Raw genomic sequence first — 20331 nt, 5'->3', positions numbered from 1 at the left:
AAAGCCACTCGAATGTAGGCTGCTCCCCTCCCTCCCCCTTACCTCACCACTTGTTTGTATTTTCAGGGTTACAGGGGAATTTAAATGGTGTCTGAGAAAAAGTCTCAAAGTTACCATTGAAGGGGATAATCAGATTTCATTTCAGTCAAGTCACCTTTCCCTGGAAGCATGCACACACATCTAAATTAGCCCTAGCAGTCCCAGACAAATGGGCAGAGTTAAGGAAAATGAGGTCTGTAGACACAGGAACCTAATGATGGGCTCAGTCTAGACACAAAGAAATACACAGTGGAGACCATTTTCCAAATCCATGGTCACTCAAGGCTGCTCATGCGCATATTTTTCAGCAATATTTTCAGGATGGCGTTCTCTCTTACTTGCAACTCATATTTGGAGTGGACACATCTTCTCTCTTCCACCCATTTTGGCACTGTTTTTGACTGTTCTTCCTCTCTCCTCCTCTTCATCCTCCTTCTTATTGGGGGCTCGTCTCCTCTGGTGTCACACTTGGTAAATAATGAGCGAATGAAGAGGACTGCCTAGTTAGTACCAGAGTGAGGCAACCAATTTGTCATCAGCAGTCTGTACAGTAAATTAGTCTCCCAGCTGGCTTGCTTAAAGCCACCATGCCCATCATTCATCAAAAATGTGCATCAGTTAAAATCCTGCTCTTTCCAAAGGACTCTTAATATGTTTGCCTGCTCCCTCTGATATCCCTCCATCATGACCTCCTATTTTCCCCAGGCTGACAGTATGATAGTATGATGTGAAAGCTCTGTTCTACCCAGAGGTTACTATGGTCTGATCTGAAGACAGTTATGGCACTCAGTCTCTCTCGCAAAATGTCACCCTAATTTCTTGATTTCCCAAGAAAGTAAAGGTAACTGAACTTAATGACTATCACCGCGTAGCACTCACTTCTGTCATCATGAAGTGCTTTGAGAGGCTAGTCAAGGATCACATCACCTCTACCTTACCTGACACCCTAGACCCACTTCAATTTGCTTACCGCCCCAATAGATCCACAGACGATGCAATCGCCATCGCACTGCACACTGCCCTATCCCATCTGGACAAGAGGAATACCTATGTAAGAATGTTGTTCATTGACTATAGCTCAGCATGCAACACCATAGTACCCGCCAAGCTCATCATTAAGCTCGGGGCCCTGGGTCTGAACCCCGCCCTGTGCAACTGGGTCCTGGACTTCCTGACGGGCTGCCCCCAGGTGGTGAAGGTAGGAAACAACACCTCCAATTCACTGATCCTCAACACAGGGGCCCCACAAGGATGCGTTCTCAGCCCCCTCCTATACTCCCTGTTCACCCATGACTGCGTGGCCACGCACACCTCCAACTACATCATCAAGTTTTCAGATGACACAACGATAGTAGGCATGATTACCAACAATGACGAGACAGCCTACAGGGAGGAGGTGAGGGCCCTGGGAGTGTGGTGCCAGGAAAATAACCTTCACTCAACGTCAACAAAACAAAGGAGCTGATCGTGAACTTCAGGAAACAGCAGAGCGAGCACGCCCCTATCCACATCAATGGGACCGCAGTGGAGAAGGTGGAAAGCTTCAAGATCCTCGGCGTACATATCACTGACGATCTGAAATGGTCCACCGACACAGACAGTGTGGTGAAGAAAGCGCAACAGCGCCTCTTCAACCTCAGGAGGCTGAAGAAATGTGTCTTGGCACCTACGACCCTCAGAAACTTTTACAGATGCACAATTGAGAGCATCCTGTCGGGCTGTATCACCACCTGGTATGGCAACTGCACCGCTCGCAACCGCAGGGCTCTCCAGAGGGTGGTGCGGTCTGCCCAACGCATCACCGGGGGCAAACTACCTGCCCTCCAAGACACCTACAGCACCCGATGTCTCAGGAAGGCCAAAAAGATAATCAAGGACAACAACCACCCGAGCCACTGCCTGTTCACCCCGCTATCATCCAGACGGCGAGGTCAGTACAGGTGCATCAAAGCTGGGACCGAGAGACTGAAAAACTTCTTCTATCTCAAGGCCATCAGGCTGTTAAATAGCCATCACTAGGCGGCTTCCACACAGTTATGTAAACCTGCACCTTAGAGGCTGCTGCCCTATATACATAGACTTAAAATCACTGGCCACTTTAATAATGGAACACCAGTCACTTTAATAATGTTTACATATGTTTGCTTTACTCATCTCACATGTATATACTGTATTCTATTGTACTGTATTTTAGTCTATGCCACTCCGACATTGCTCGTCCTAATACTTATATACACTGCTCAAAAAAATAAAGGGAACACTTAAACAACACAATGTAACTCCAAGTCAATCACACTTCTGTGAAATCAAACTGTCCACTTAGGAAGCAACACTGATTGACAATACATTTCACATGCTGTTGTGCAAATGGAATAGACAACAGGTGGAAATTATAGGCAATTAGCAAGACACCCCCAATAAAGGACTGGTTTTGCAGGTGGTGACCACAGACCACTTCTCAGTTCCTATGCTTCCTGGCTGATGTTTTGGTCACTTTCGAATGCTGGCGGTGCTTTCACTCTAGTGGTAGCATGAGACGGAGTCTACAACCCACACAAGTGGCTCAGGTAGTGCAGCTCATCCAGGATGGCACATCAATGCGAGCTGTGGCAAGAAGGTTTGCTGTGTCTGTCAGCGAAGTGTCCAGAGCATGGAGGCGCTACCAGGAGACAGGCCAGTACATCAGGAGACGTAGAGGAGGCCGTAGGAGGGCAACAACCCAGCAGCAGGACTGCTACCTCCGCCTTTGTGCAAGGAGGAGCAGGAGGAGCACTGCCAGAGCCCTGCAAAATGACCTCCAGCAGGCCACAAATGTGCATGTGTCTGCTCAAACGGTCAGAAACAGACTCCATGAGGGTGGTATGAGGGCCCGACATCCACAGGTGGGGGTTGTGCTTACAGCCTAACACCGTGCAGGATGTTTGGCATTTGCCAGAGAACACCAAGATTGGCAAATTCGCCACTGGCGCCCTGTGCTCTTCACAGATGAAAGCAGGTTCACACTGAGCACATGTGACAGACGTGACAGAGTCTGGAGACGCCGTGGAGAACGTTCTGCTGCCTGCAACATCCTCCAGCATGACCGGTTTGGCGGTGGGTCAGTCATGGTGTGGGGTGGCATTTCTTTGGGGGGCCGCACAGCCCTCCATATGCTCGCCAGAGGTAGCCTGACTGCCATTAGGTACCGAGATGAGATCCTCAGACCCCTTGTGAGACCATATGCTGGTGTGGTTGGCCCTGGGTTCCTCCTAATGCAAGACAATGCTAGACCTCATGTGGCTGGAGTGTGTCAGCAGTTCCTGCAAGAGGAAGGCATTGATGCTATGGACTGGCCCGCCCGTTCCCCAGACCTGAATCCAATTGAGCACATCTGGGACATCATGTCTCGCTCCATCCACCAACGCCACAGTGCACCACAGACTGTCCAGGAGTTGGCGGATGCTTTATTCCAGGTCTGGGAGGAGATCCCTCAGGAGACCATCCGCCACCTCATCAGGAGCATGCCCAGGTGTTGTAGGGAGGTCATACAGGCACGTGGAGGCCACATACACTACTGAGCCTCATTTTGACTTGTTTTAAGGACTTTACATCAAAGTTGGATCAGCCTGTAGTGTGGTTTTCCACTTTAATTTTGAGGGTGACTCCAAATCCAGACCTCCATGGGTTGATACATTTGATTTCCATTGATAGTTTTTGTGTGATTTTGTTGTCAGCACATTCAACTATGTAAAGAAAAAAGTATTTAATAAGATTATTTCATTCATTCAGATCTAGGATGTGTTGTTTAAGTGTTCCCTTTATTTTTTTGAGCAGTGTATTTCTTAATTCCATTCTTTTACTTTTAGATTTGTGTGTATTGTGTGTATTGTTGTGAATTGTTAGATATTACTGCACTGTTGGAGCTAGAAGCACATGCATTTCACTACACCCACAATAATATCTGCTAAACATGTGCATGTGACCAATACAATTTTATTTTATTTGAATGATTTATGTTTTGGGTTACTTCCCAACTCGAGTGTGAAGTTTTGGTTTTTATTTCTAAAGAAGTGAGAGTGATTACACTATAACGTAATTTATGACAAGCATCTGCTGAGGAGTTAAGATGTTGAGAGATGATTGTCAAAATGATTGATTGGACAGGTAAAGAAAATGACAGTCAAGTGTAAAACTTTGGGCACTAAGCTAATTTATGAAACTGTGAAAAATTAAATGTGACTTATGGATAAACTTTCTATCTTCTTCCAAAAGTGAGGGTGGCAGTAGTTAGCATAAGATTATTGTAACTTTTACATACTTTAATTATTTAAAAAATATTTTTGGGGTTGGTATTATAGTAGATGTAATAAGCATGTTATACAGTGCCTTTAGAAAGTATTCACACCCCTTGACTTGTTCCACATTTTCTTGTGTTACAGCCTGAATTTAAAATTGATTAAATTGTCACTGACGTACACACAATACCCCATAGTGTCAAAGTGGAATTATGTTTTTAGAAATGTTTAGAACTGTATTAAAAATGAAATGCTGAAATGTATTAAACCCATTTGTTATGGCAAGCCTAAATCAGTTCAGGAGTAAAAATGTGCTTAACATGTCACATAATAAGTTGCATGGACAGGATTTATTTTATGACTACCTCATCTCTGTACATTTACATTTTAGTCATTTAGCAGACGCTCTTATCCAGAGCGACTTACAGTTGGTGAGTGCATACATTTTCATACTGGCCCCCCGTGGGAAACGAACCCACAACCCTGGCATTGCAAGCGCCATGCTCTACCAACTGAGCTACAGGGGACCTGAACCCCACACATACAATCATCTGTAAGGTCCCTCAGTAGAGCAGTTGAATTTCAAACACCGATTCAACCACAAAGACCAGGGAGGTTTTCGAAATGGCTCACAAAGAAGGGCACCTATTGGTAGATGGGTAAAAAAAATGATATTGAATATCCCTTTGAGCATGGTGAAGTTATTAATTACACTTTGGATGGTGTATCAAAACACCCAGTCACTACAAAAATGAATATACAATGGAGTTGCTTACCAAGATGACATTGAATGTTCCTGTTCCTGAAAATCTATGGCAAGACTTGAAAATGTCTGTCTAGCAATGATCATCAACCAACTTCACAGAGCTTGAAGAATTTTAAACATAATAATGTGCAAATATTGTACAATCCAGGTGTGCAAAGTTCTTAGAGATTTAACCAGAAAGACTCACAGCTGTAAACGCTGCCAAAGGTGATTCTAACATGTATTTACTCAGTGGTGTGAATACATACAGTACCAGTCAAAAGTTTGGACTCACCTACTCATTCAAGGGTTTTTCTTTATTTTTACATTGTAGAATAATAGTGAAGACATAAAAACTATGAAATAACACATATGGAATCATGTAGCAACAAAAAAAAGTGTTAAACAAATCCAAATATTTTTTATATTTGAGATTATTCAAATAGCCACCCTTTGCCTTGATGACAGCTTTGCACACTCTTGGTATTCTCTGAACCAGCATCACCTGGAATGCTTTTCCAACAGTCTTGAAGGAGTTCCCACATATGCTGAGCACTTGTTGGCTGCTTTTTCTTCACTCTGCCGTCCGACAAACCATCTCAATTGGGTTGAGGTCGGGGGATTGTGGATGCCAGGTCATCTGATGCAGCACTCCATCTCTCCTTGGTAAAATAGCCCTTACACAGCCTGGAGATGTGTTGGGTCATTGTCCTGTTGAATCTGCGTATTCCTCCAGGGCTTAGCTGTCCTGGATCTGCACAGCTCTGCGAGGGCCTGGGATCGGGAGAGACACTTAAGTGTTTTAGTACTATATCTCTTGACACAATGATGAAAATAATCATGGCCTCTAAACCTTCAAGCTGCATACTGGATCCTATTCCTACTAAACTGCTGAAGGAGCTGCTTCCTGTGCTTGGCCCTCCTATGTTGAACATAATAAACAGCTCTCTATCCACCGGATGTGTACCAAACTCACTAAAAGTGGCAGTGATAAAGCCTCTCTTGAAAAAGCCAAACCTTGACCCGGAAAATATAAAAAACTATCGGCCTATATCGAATATATCGAAAAATTATAGAAAAAGCTGTTGCGCAGCAACTCACTGCCTTTCTGAAGACAAACAATGTATACAAAATGCTTCAGTCTGGTTTTAGACCCCATCATAGCACTGAGACTGCACTTGTGAAGGTGGTAAATGACCTTTTAATGGCGTCAGACCGAGGCTCTGCATCTGTCCTCGTGCTACTAGACCTTAGTGCTGCCTTTGACACCATCGATCACCACATTCTTTTGGAGAGACTGGAATTTGGTCTACACGGACAAGTTCTGGCCTGGTTTAGATCTTACCTGTCGGAAAGATATCAGTTTGTCTCTGTGAATGGTCTGTCCTCCGACAAATCAACTGTACATTTCGGTGTTCCTCAAGGTTCCGTTTTAGGACCACTATTGTTTTCACTATATATTTTACCTCTTGGGGATGTTATTCGAAAACATAATGTTAACTTTCACTGCTATGCGGATGACACACAGCTGTACATTTCAATGAAACATGGTGAAGCCCCAAAATTGCCCTCGCTAGAAGCCTGTGTTTCAGACATAAGGAAGTGGATGGCTGAAAACTTTCTACTTTTAAACTCGGACAAAACAGAGATGCTTGTTCTAGGTCCCAAGAAACAAAGAGATCTTCTGTTAAATCTGACAATTCATCTTGATGGTTGTAAAGTCGTCTCAAATAAAACTGTGAAGGACCTCGGCGTTACTCTTGACCCTGATCTCTCTTTTGACGAACATATCAAGACTGTTTCAAGGACAGCTTTTTTCCATCTACGTAACATTGCAAAAATCAGAAATTTTTTGTCCAAAAATGATGCAGAAAAATTTATCCATGCATTTGTTACTTCTAGGTTAGACTACTGCAATGCTCTACTTTCCGGCTACCCGGATAAAGCACTAAATAAACTTCAGTTAGTTAGTGCTAAATACGGCTGCTAGAATCCTGACTAGAACCAAGAAATTTGATCATATGACTCCAGTGCTAGCTTCCCTACACTGGCTTCCTGTTAAGGCAAGGGCTGATTTCAAGGTTTTACTGTTAACCTATAAAGCGTTACATGGGCTTGCTCCTACCTATCTTTCCGAGTTGGTCCTGCCGTACATACCAATACGTACGCTACGGTCACAAGACGCAGGCCTCCTAATTGTCCCTAGAATTTCTAAGCAAACAGCGGGAGGCAGGGCTTTCTCCTATAGATCTCCATTTTTATGGAACAGTCTGCCTACCCATGTGAGAGACGCAGACTCGGTCTCAACCTTTAAGTCTTTACTGAAGACTTATCTCTTCAGTAGGTCATATGATTGAGTGTAGTCTGGCCCAGGAGTGTGAAGGTGAACGGAAAGGCTCTGGAGCAACGAACAGCCCTTGCTGTCTCTGCCAGGCCGGTTCCCCTCTCTCCACTGGGGTTCTCTGCCTCTAACCCTGTTACAGGGGCTGAGTCACTGGCTTGCTGGTGCTCTTTCATGCCGTCCCTAGGAGGGGTGCGTCACTTGAGTGGGTTGAGTTACTGACGTGATCTTCCTGTCTGGGTTGGCGCCCCCCCTTGGTTTGTGCTGTGGTGGAGACCTCTGTGGGCTATACTCGGCCTTGTCTCAGGATTGTAAGTTGGTGGTTGAGGATATCCCTCTAGTGGTGCGGGGGCTGTGCTTTGGCAGAGTGGGTGGGGTTATATCCTTCCTGTTTGGCCCTGTCCGGGGGTTTCTTCGGATGGGGCCACAGTGTCTCCGGACCGCTCCTGTCTCAGCCTCCAGTATTTATGCTGCAGTAGTTTATGTGTCGGGGGGCTGGGGTTAGTTGGTTATACCTGGAGTACTTCTCCTGTCTTATCCAGTGTCCTGTGTGAATTTAAGTATGCTCTCTCTAATTCTCTCGTTCTCTCTTTCTCTCTGAGAACCTGAGCCCTAGGACCATACGTCAGGACTACCGGGCATGCTGACACCTTGCTGTCCCCAGTCCGCCTGGCCTTGCTGCTATTCCAGTTTCAACTGTTCTGCCTGCGGTTACGAAACCCCTACCTGTCCCAGACCTGCTGTTTTCAACTCTTAATGATCGGCTATGAAAAGCCAACTGAGAGACCTGAGCCCTAGGACCATACGTCGGGACTACCGGCCGTGGTGACTCCTTGCTGTCCCCAGTCCGCCTGGCCTTGCTGCTATTCCAGTTTCAACTGTTCTGCCTGCGGTTATGGAACCCCTACCTGTCCCAGACCTGCTGTTTTCAACTCTTAATGATCGGCTATGAAAAGCCAACTGAGATTTATTCCTGATTATTATTTGACCATGCTTGTCACTTATGAACATTTTTGAACATCTTGGCATGGTTCTGTTATAACCTCCACCCGGCACAGCCAGAAGAGGACTGGCCACCCCTCATAGCCTGGTTCCTCTCTAGGTTTCTTCCTAGGTTTTGGCCTTTCTAGGGAGTTTTTCCTAGCCACCGTGCTTCTACACCGTGCTTCTACACCTGCATTACTAGCTGTTTGGGGTTTTAGGCTGGGTTTCTGTACAGCACTTCGAGATATTAGCTGATGTACGAAGGGCTATATAAAATAAAATTGATTGATTGATTGATTGAATAAAATTACAGATGGGATGGCGTATCGCTGCAGAATGCTGTGGTAGCCATGCTGGTTAAGTGTGCCTTGAATTCTAAATTAATTACAGACAGTGTCACCAGCAAAGCACCCCCACACCATAACACCTCCTCCTCCATGCTTTACGGTGGGAAATACACATGCAGAGATTATCCATTCACCCACACCACGTCTCACAAAGACAAGGCGGTTGGAACCAAAAATCTCAAATTTGGAGGATGGCCTGGTGTCAAGAAGGGCAGCGAGGAAGCCACTTCTCCCCAGCAAAAACATCAGGGACAGACTGATATTCTGCAAAAGGTACAAGGATTGGACTGCGGAGGACTGGGGTAAAGTCATTTTCTCTGATGAATCCCCTTTCCGATTGTTTGGGGCATCCGGAAAAAAGCTTGTCTGGAGAAAAGTTGAGCGCTACCATCAGTCCTGTGTCATGCCAACAGTAAAGCATCCTGAGACCATTCATGTGTGAGGTTGCTTCTCAGTCAAGGGACTGGACTCACTCACAATTTTGCCTAAGAACACACCCATGAATAAAGATTGGTACCAACACATCCTCCGAGAGCAACTTCTCCCAACCATCCAAGAACAGTTTGGTGACTAACAATGCCTTTTCCAGCATGATGGAGCACCTTGCCATAAGGCAAAAGTGATAACTAAGTGGCTCGGGGAACAACGAAATTCTGGGTCTATGGCCAGGAAACTCCCCAGACCTTAATCCCATTGAGAACTTGTGGTCAATCCTCAAGAGGCGGGTGGACAAACAAAAACCCACAAATTCTGACAAACTCCAAGCATTGATTATGCAAGAATGGGCTGCCGTCAGTCAGGATGTGGCCCAGAAGTTAATTGACAGCATGTTAGGCCTACTGCTGCTAGGTAGCTCTCTCTCTGCTCTCCCCCTCCCCTCTGTCTGTTCTTGATTGCAGGAGTGAAGTCTGGTGTGCGGGAGTCAGGGTTCCAGCTGCAGCTCATTCACCATAATCACCTCAGCCTTAAAGACCCGGTCAAACTTGCCACTCATCGTCAGTTCATAGTCAAGACGACCATGTTAGTCTCGCTGCTGACTCAACCTGCTTGTTTTCGCTCTTTGTGTTTTTGGCCTGTTCTATTTACTTTTCTCCTGTGCCAGAGATTATTGGAACCTGACTCCTGCCTCCGCTTCACTCCTGCCACCACCATCCTGCTTTCCACTACTGGACCTCCTTTTTGGACTCACCACGGACACTAGGACGTTACGGTACCACTCCTGCTCAGAACCTGGATCTGTTACCCTTCCTGTAGACCTGGACTTGCTCTTCCCCTATTTTTGGAAACCTGAACAATTGAACTTTGTAATAAACCTGTTAAACCTTCTCTGGCTCGGTGTAGTTGTCTGCATTTAAGTTCATTCCAGTTAAATCGTGACACAGCATGCCAGGGCGGATTGCAGAGGTCTTGAAAAAGAAGGGTCAACACTGCAAATATTGACTCTTTGGATAAACTTAATGTAATTGTCAATAAAAGCCTTTGACACTTATGGAATGCTTGTAATTATACTTCAGTATACCATAGTAACATCTGACAAAAATATCTAAAAACACTGAAGCAGCAAACTTTGTGAAGACCAATACTTGTGTCATTCTCAAAACTTTTGACCACGACTGTATGTAAATGAGATATTTCTGTATTTCATTTTCAATACATTTGCAAAAACATCTAAAAACATGCATTCACTTTGCCATTATGGTGTATTTTCTGTAGATTGGTGAGAAAAAAATATCAATTTAATCCTTTTTGAATTCAGGCTGTAACACAATAAAATGTGGAATAAATCAAGGGGTATGAATACTTCCTGGAGGGACTGTAAATGTGCAGTAGGGCCTTTCTTACATTTGTCACAACAGTGACAGCTCCTTGCTCACTTTCCTGGCACTAAAATCCATACCTCCAAGCTGAAGCACTTCTATCACCCTTAGACATGCTCACTTTCTATTCCATGCTGTCACTACTCCTCTTTTTTCAAAACATTCAATTTTCAGTTGCCAAGCCACTTCAATTGTCAAGCCAGATCCTTCCTTCATCGTCTATCTCTCATCTTGAGGAGGCCTCCCCCCCTTCAATCACGGTGGTGGAGCTCGTTTCACTCACATAAACCTTCAGTGAAATAAACCAAACCGCTGAGTGAAACTTTTTTCCCAAGCTCTCTGTTAGATCCCTGATCCTCTTTTCCCTGTAGTACTCTCTTGTCGCCATGTGTGAGACGTTTGTGATGATAAAGGGGAAAACTGAGGGAGACGTTGCTTCAAAGCTCCTGGATCAAATGGCACGCCTGTTCATTCATCTCAGATGGCGCGTAATGATATTTCTTTAGGAACAGCCACCGAGGTGTTGTGTTCACTTGTTTTTCTTTTGTATTGTTGGCTGTAAAGAAATATGTTTGGTTATAAAAATGTTGCATCTTTTACGCAAAAGATAGACCATAACTAGAGTTGTCTTTCTACAACAGGTTTAAAAAAAAGTGAAATCTAACTTTAACAACCCTCCATGGTTTACTTCTTTCGAGGTCCTCTTTTGGTTTATGCTGTATATAGAAATAATAAGCAACTACTGTTAGGACACAGTTTCCTGTGATGGTTTACTGTGATAGAATTCTCAGAGGCCTACGTGTGTGAAATATCTGCAATTTCGGACTGCTGTGTATGGCATCAAAATATAATGTATGAGCCATACATTAGGCTATATTCACAGGGCATTTGTAAAACAAGAAATCTATCCACACCTCAAATCAGAGTAGCGCTCTCAGTTTAGGTGTATTTTGTGGGCGAGTAGGTAGAGAAAACATTTCCTAAATCAAATATGCCCCTTGGTCCTTTGGAGAAAGAATGGCTATTATTTGTTTCCATTTTAAATCAGTGTGAATGAAAGAGGGACTTAAAGTGGCTTTGGCAGAAATATCGAAATAAAATAAATAATAACACTTTTATTTTACTAAAATAAAATAATACATACGGAGAGTATTTCCCTTGAAGGTGTGATGTGTGTTTTTTGGACAACTAGCTGGACTTGAATAATCTGTTTAGTCATCTGCGGGGTCAGAGAGGTGATGATGCTTCATGATTAACCATAAGTACTGCCGTGTAAACGTGACGCCTTGTTTATCTTGTTGAAAAGGAGCACTGTACTCTCTCACTGAAGTCTGGGGACGCTGTGTCCACCTAGCCTGACTGCTGCTGCACCGCCCTGGACATTTTAATGAGGGCTAGAGCCGCTGATGATCATACTAACAAGTGTAATAATAATGCACCAAAATGCCACTGTTTGTGTTTGCTTCAAACATACACAGACCAGGGGCAATTTTGTATGGAATATGTAGTTTGGAATATAATGCAGTGTTCTTGGGCGTTTGTGTAGAATGTGAGTGTGTAGGTGCTCTCCAAAACATTTCATCATTTCTAGTCTCACAGCCTCACCTGCAGTGTCTTACTAACAGAATACGAGACAGAAGGTTTTGATGTTGCTCTGGGTTTCATTCGAGATTAAGCACATTACAGTGACCTATAAGCTTCAGTTCCTGACTGTCACCTAATCAGAGAGAGACAGAAGGAGGGAGAAAGAGAGAGTAGGAGAGAGGGAGAGAAAGAAAGAGAGATTGTGAGAGAGACAGAAACAGACGGAGAGAGAGAAAAAGAGGAGAGAGAGAGTGAGAAAGCCAGAATGAGCTTGAGAAATCAGAGGTTGAGAAAGTGGAAGGCACTTTACCCTACCCGTCCCCTTTTATCAAAGCCTCCATCCCTATAGTGTCGATTGAGAGGGAGCAAGTGTACCAAATCCATTTGTTAATAGACCTCTTTCACTTCTGCCTCTTTCCGCTTCATTTTGATTCCCCCAGACGGACAGGATTCTCCTGAGGGCGATGGTTGCCTCGGTGACCTGCTGTTTAGTCCTCCCTGGCCCATTACATACTAAGGCAGGGTTTCCCAAACTCGTCATGTCAACGACTCTCCCATCTGGCCTTGGAGAAAGGGCAACGCAGAGACAATGGCAGAGAAAAACTTGCTGTCTGCGACGGCCACCATACCCTTACGGAAAAACTCTTACACGTGAAGTGTTCCAAAAAAACATGTTTTCATGATCTTATGTGAAGTTAATGTGATAACGTGACAATGTGTGACAAATGTGTCAGGGACTTCAGACAATCACGGATTATAAAGGGTAGCCAGCCACGTTGCGGACACCGATGCCTCACTCCCAGACAAGCTAAACACCTTCTTCGCCTTCTTCGAGGGAAACAACACAGAGCCGCCGATGTGGGCCCCTGCTGCTCATGAGGACTGTGTGCTCCTGATCTCCATGGCCGACGTGAGTAAGACATTTAAGCATGTTAACACTCGCAAGGCTGCCGGCCCAGACGACATCCCAAGCCGCGTCCTCAGAGTATGTGCAGACCAGCTGGCTAGAGTGTTTATGGACATATTCAATCTATTCCTATCCCAGTCTTGTCCCCACTTGCTTCAATATGTCCATTATTGTTCCTTTACCCAAGAAAGCGAATGTAACTGAACTGAATGATTATCGCCCCTTAGCACTCACTTCTGTTATCATGAAGTGCTTTGAGAGGCTAGTTAAGGACCATATCACCTCCACCTTACCCGACACCCTAGACAAACTACAATTTGCATATCGCCCCCAACAGATCCACGGACTGTTTACCCATGACTGCGTGGCCACGCACGTCCCCAACTCAATTATCAAGATTGCTGATGACACAACAGTGGTAGGCCTAATTACCAACAATGACGAGCCTACAGGGAGTAGGTGAGAGCCCTGGTGGAGTGGTGCCAGGAAAATAACCTCTTCCTCAACGTCAACAAAACGATGGACCTGATCGTGGACTACAGGAGACAGCAGAAAGAGCACGCCCCCTTCCACATCGACGGGGCTTCAGTGGAGAGTGTAGAAATCTTCAAGTTCCTCTGCGTGCACATCACTGAGGACCTGAAATGGTCCCTTCCCACCGACAGAGTGGTGAAGAAGGTGCAACAGTGCCTCTTCAACCTCAGGAAGCTGAAGAAATGTGTCTTGGCCCCTAAGACCCTCACAAACTTCTATGGATGCACCATCGAGAGCATCCTGTCGGGATGTATTACCGCATGGTACGCCAATTGCAGGGCTCTCCAGAGGGTAGTGCCATAAGCCCAACGCATCATCGGGGGCACACTGCTTGCCTTCCAGGATATCTACAGCACCCGGTGTCACAGGAAGGCTAAGAAGATCATCAAGGACCTTAGCCAACCAAGCCATGGCCTGTTCACCCCGCTACCATCTAGAAGGCAGAGACATTACAGTGCATCAAAGCTGGGACCGAGAGACTGATAAACAGCTTCTATCTCCAGGCCATCAGACTGTTAACCAGTCACTACTCACCGGCCTCCGCCCAGTACCCTGCCCTGAACCTTAGACACTGTCACTGGCCGGCTACCACCGAGTATCCGACTCTGCAGCTTAGAGACTGCTGCACTATGTACATAGAGTCATTGAACACTGGTCACATTAACCTTTTCACACATGAATTCCAAATATCTCTAACGGTCACCCCAGCATGAGTTTCTTTATGCGAGTGATGTCAGAATGCACTCACTTTTCCAAAATGTGATTGTTATGCAACCGGACAGTTAACCAGCGCTGCCCTCAAACCAAGGCACGCTGCCTGCTAATTATCTATAGGCTATGTTTCAATTTGTCAATTTCTAATTATTTTCTACCAAGTTAAATTTTCCAACAACGGTTTAAATTAGGTGTGTTCCACCTCCTCATGAATTCTCATGAAAGTAGCCCATTTCACTGTTGACGACAATTTACGTTTGAGGCATTATTTATCCGGACAAACTTCTCTCTTCGACGAGACTCCAAGCACTTCCCCAGTGTTTCCCCAGATCAAGTATGCAGACATTTGCACATCTCCAGTCAGAAGAGAACTTGCACAAACATTCCCTCGCTGGCACATTTTCCGGCTGGCGCCCGCATTGCCTTCATTATTGTTTTCCTTACTAATAATAACTTTGGACATGTGTGCGTTCCTATTGAAGTAAGTGCCTTATTACGTTATCATTATAGTTTCAGTATATCATGTTGTCGTTTCTACTGTAGCCCACCGTATGTATGTATGAAGCATAATGTATTTACTGTTTTATTCATGTGTTTTCAAGTACCGGTGACAAATCATGCAATTCGATTCTTGCATAGATTGGAATGCACACATATGATGTGTGTAAAATACTTTTTTGAAGGTTGTACTGATTATGATGAGCTAATGCTAAGGTAATTGACAGCTATGTGTGGCGCCATGTTTGTTGACATCATACAATATATTCTGATTGTCATGTAAACTTCTGTCAGACCAAAGATGTTATAACAAAACGAGGTGAAGGGATGGTTCACTCGTCTTTTGAGTAAGCTTCCGGAAGTGAATGATGGTAGACGACACACCCCCTTCAACATGCATACTGCAAACAGACCCAACTCATCTTGTAACCTCTTATCTTTGGTTGACTCGAAAGAACAAACATGGCCTAGCGCACAAACTACCCATCGTCGGATTACTTTAGATTTTTAGAAAGTGTTTTACTAAATTATTTTGATCACTGGTGAGCTCACCCGTGATGTAATGAATTGTAAATAGTAATTGCTATTAGCTCATTCATATTATGGTTTCTGTCAGTCGAGAGTTAGATAAATATGACCGCTTGTGTTAGGTCACGCTTTCCTCATTTAGCGCTAAGACGAATGTAGCCTACATTTTCGGGTTTGGATGAGAAATGTGTTATGATGTTGCTACTTCTGTGAATGTCTGAACATTGCATCCAAAAATAAACTGCTCACATTGAGGACATAACATTGTAAAGACTGTGTTTGTGCAAAATGTGAAAAAACATTGAGCCAGCTCAAATGCTGACTGTTGCGTCAATCATAACTGGACGTTCTAAATAAGTGTTCTAATCTAACCGGTTTGAGCATACGCTGCAGGGACCACTGTAGAATGATCACACCCGTGTGTTTGTAGGTGTCAAAGGGTTAATAATGTTTACATACTGTTTTACCCGCTTTATACAGTGGGGAAAAAAATTATTTAGTCAGCCACCAATTGTGCAAGTTCTCCCACTTAAAAAGATGAGAGAGGCCTGTAATTTTCATCACAGGTACACATCAACTATGCCAGACAAATTGAGGAAAAACAAATCAGAAAATCACATTTTAGGATTTTTAATGAATTGATTTGCAAATTATGGTGGAAAATAAGTATTTGGTCACCTACAAACAAGCAAGATTTCTGGCTCTCACAGACCTGTAACTTCTTATTTAAGAGGCTCCTCTGTCCTCCACTCGTTACCTGTATTAATGGCACCTGTTTGAACTTGTTATCAGTATAAAAGACACCTGTCCACAACATCAAACAGTCACACTCCAAACTCCACTATGGCCAAGACCAAAGAGCTGTCAAAGGACACCAGAAACAAAATTGTAGACCTGCACCAGGCTGGGAAGACTGAATCTGCAATAGGTAAGCAGCTTGGTTTGAAGAAATCAACTGTGGGAGCAATTATTAGGAAATGGAAGACATACAAGACCACTGATAATCTCCCTCGATCTGGGGCTCCACGCAAGATCTCACCCCGTGGGGTCAAAATGATCACAAGAATGGTGAGCAAAAATCCCAGAACCACACGGGGGGACCTAGTGAATGACCTGCAGAGAGCTGGGACCAAAGTAACAAAGCCTACCATCAGTAACACACTACGCCGCCAGGGACTCAAATCCTGCAGTGCCAGACGTGGCCCCCTGCTTAAGCCAGTACATGTCCAGGCCCGTCTGAAGTTTGCTAGAGTGCATTTGGATGATCCAGAAGAGGATTGGGAGAATGTCATATGGTCAGATTAAACCAAAATATAACTTTTTGGTAAAAACTCAACTCGTCGTGTTTGGAGGACAAAGAATGCTGAGTTGCATCCAAAGAACACCATACCTACTGTGAATCATGGGGGTGGAAACATCATGCTTTGGGGCTGTTTTTCTGCAAAGGGACCAGGACGACTGATCTGTGTAAAGGAAAGAATGAATGGGGCCATGTATCGTGAGATTTTGAGTGAAAACCTCCTTCCATCAGCAAGGGCATTGAAGATGAAACGTGGCTGGGTCTTTCAGCAAGACAATGATCCCAAACACACCGCCCGGGCAACGAAGGAGTGGCTTCGTAAGAAGCATTTCAAGGTCCTGGAGTGGCCTAGCCAGTCTCCAGATCTCAACCCCATAGAAAATCTTTGGAGGGAGTTGAAAGTCTGTGTTGCCCAGCGACAGCCCCAAAACATCACTGCTCTAGAGGAGATCTGCATGGAGGAATGGGCCAAAATACCAGCAACAGTGTGTGAAAACCTTGTGAAGACTTACAGAAAACGTTTGACCTGTGTCATTGCCAACAAAGGGTATATAACAAAGTATTGAGAAACTTTTGTTATTGACCAAATACTTGTTTTCCACCATAATTTGCAAATAGATTCATTAAAAATCCTACAATGTGATTTTCTGGCTTTTTTTTCTCATTTTGTCTGTCATAGTTGACGTGTACGTATGATGAAAATTACAGGCTTCTCTCATCTTTTAAGTGGGAGAACTTGCACAATTGGTGGCTGACTAAATACTTTTTTTCCCCCACTGTATGTATACAGTAGACTGTATTCTAGTTATGGCTCATCCTATAAAACTACTGCTACACACAGCTTTTCTATTCACATACTGTCCATACTCTCTATATAAACCATTGAAATACATACACTACCAGTCAAAGGTTTGGACACACCTACTCATTCAAGGGTTCTTCTTTAATTTTACTATTTTCTACATTGTAGAATAATAGTGAAGACATCAAAACTATGAAATAACACATATGGAATCATGTAGTAACCAAAAAAGGGTTAATCAAAATATATTTTCTATTTGAGATTCTTCAAATAGCCACCCTTTGCCTTGATGACAGCTTTGCACACTCTTGGCATTCTCTCAACCAGCTTCACCTGGAATGCTTTTCCAACAGTCTTGAAGGAGTTCCCACATATGCTTAGCACTTGTTGGCTGCTTTTCCTTCACTCTGCCATCCGACTCATCCAAACCAACTCAATTGGGTTGAGGTCGGGGGATTGTGGAGGCCAGGTCATCTGATGCAGCACTCCATCACTCTCCTTCTTGGTAAAATAGCCCTTACAGAGCCTGGGGGTGTGTTGGGTCATTGTCCTATTGAAAAACAAATGATAGTCCCACTAAGCCCAAACCAGATGGGATGGCGTATCGCTGCAGAATGCTGTGGTAGCCATGCTGGTTAAGTGTGCCTTGAATTCTAAATAAATCACAGACAGTGTCACCAGCAAAGCACCCCCACACCATAACACCTCCTCCTCCATGCTTATATTTTCATTGTTTTAACACTTTTTTGGTTACTACATGATTCCATATGTGTTATTTCATAGTTTTGATGTCTTCACTATTATTCTACAATGTAAAACAAATAGTAAAAATTAAGAAAAACCCTTGAATGAGTAGGTGTGTCCAAACATTTGACTGGTAGTGTATATATTTATACTGAACAAAAATATAAACACAACATGTAAAGTGTTGGTCCGATGTTTCATGAGCGGAAATAAAAGATCCAAGAAATGTTTCATATATACAAATAGTTTATTTCTTAAAATGTTTGTGCACAAAGGTATTTACATCCCTGTTAGTGAGCATTTCTCCTTTGCCAAGATAATCCATCCACCTGACAGGTGTGGCATATCAAGAAGCTGATTAAACATTATGATCATTACACAGCTACAATGAAAGGCCCCTCTGAAATGTGCAGTTCTATCACACAACACAATGCCACAGATGTCGCAAGTTTTGAGTTAGCTTGCAATTGGCATGCTGACTGCTGGAATGTCCACCAGAGCTGTTGCCAGATAATTAAATGCTAATTTCTCTATCATAAGCCGCTTCCAATGTCATTTTAGAGGATTTGGATGTAAGTCCAACCGGCCTCACAACCACAGACCATGTGAAACCACACCAGCCCAGGACCTCCACTTCCGTCTTCTTCACCTGCGGGATAGTCTGAAACCAGTCACCCAGACAGCTGATGAAACTGTGGGTTTGCACAACTGAATAATTTCTGCACAAACTGTCAAAAACCGTTTTAGGGAAGCTCATCTGCATGCTCGTCGTCCTCACCAGGGTCTTGACCTGACTGCAGTTCGGCGTTGGAACCAACTCCAGTGGGCAAATGCTCACCTTCGATGGCCACTGCCATTCTGGAGAAGTGTGCTCTTGACAGATGAATCCCGGTTTTAACTGTACCGGACAGATGGCAGACAGCGTGTATGGCGTCGTGTGAGCGAGCGGTTTGCTGATGTCAACGTGTGCCCCATAGTGGTGGTGGGGTCAACGAGTGCCCCATGGTGGTGGTGGGGTCAACGAGTGCCCCATGGTGGTGGTGGGGTTATGGTATGGGCAGGTATACTTTAAGCTACGGACAACGAACGTAATTGCATTTTATCGATGGCAATTTGAATGCACAGAGATACCGTGATGAGATCCTGAGGCCCATTGTTGTGCCATTCATCCGCCGCCATCACCTCATGTTTCAGCATGATAATGCACGGCCCCATGTCGCAAGGATCTGTACACAATTCCTGAAAGCTGAAAATGTCCCAGTTCTTCCATTGCTTGCTTACTCATCAGACATTTCTCCCATTGAGTATGTTTGGGATTCTCTGGATTGACGTGTACAACAGCGTGTTCCAGTTCCCGCCAATATCCAGCAACTTCGCACAGCCATTGAAAAGGAGTGGGACAACATTCCACAGGCCACAATCAACAGCCTGATCAACTATATGTGAAGGAGTTGTTTTGCACTGCATGAGGTAAATGGTGGTCACACCAGGTACCGACTGGTTTTCTGATCCACGCCCCTACCTTTTTTTTAAAGGTATCTGCGAGCAACAGATGCATATCTGTATTCCCAGTCATGTGAAATTTATAGATTAGGGACCTTCAACAAAGTATTGAGTAAAGGGTCTGAATACTAGTTTTTTATTTTTAATACATTTGCAAAAATGTATAAAAACCTGTTTTTGCTTCGTCATAATGGGGTATTGTGTGTAGATTGATGAGGATTTTTAAAAATAAATCAATTTTAGAATAAGGCTGTAATGTAACAAAATGTGGGGAAAAAAGTCAAGTGGTCTGAATACTTTGCGAAGGCACTGTACGACCAATAAACTTTTATTTGATTTAAATTTGAGAGCAACATGTGATAACATGTGAAGTGTTCCAAAAACACGTTTTCACATGATTTCACATGTGATTTTTCAAGTGACTTTTCACATGTGAAATCATGTGGATTTGCTGTAAGGGCTGTATTTACTGTGCCTTTACTCTATCTGTGTATCACATTTCCTTTTCATGTGACGTTATCACCCAAACTTACCTAATCTTTCTCTACCGTCTGTGTTCCTCTCTGACTCACTCTTCCTCACCTATCTGCTCTGTCTGTCACTCAATCACACTCTCTCTCTCTCCCTCGCTCTCTCTCTCCCTCTTACTCTCTCCATTTGTCCTCCGAAA

The sequence above is a fragment of the Coregonus lavaretus genome (genome assembly GCF_964263955.1).
Source record: "Coregonus lavaretus genome assembly, chromosome: 24".
Lineage (NCBI taxonomy): Eukaryota > Metazoa > Chordata > Actinopteri > Salmoniformes > Salmonidae > Coregonus > Coregonus lavaretus.
The sequence above is the reverse complement of the archived record's forward strand: the minus strand, read 5'-3'. Positions refer to the sequence as shown.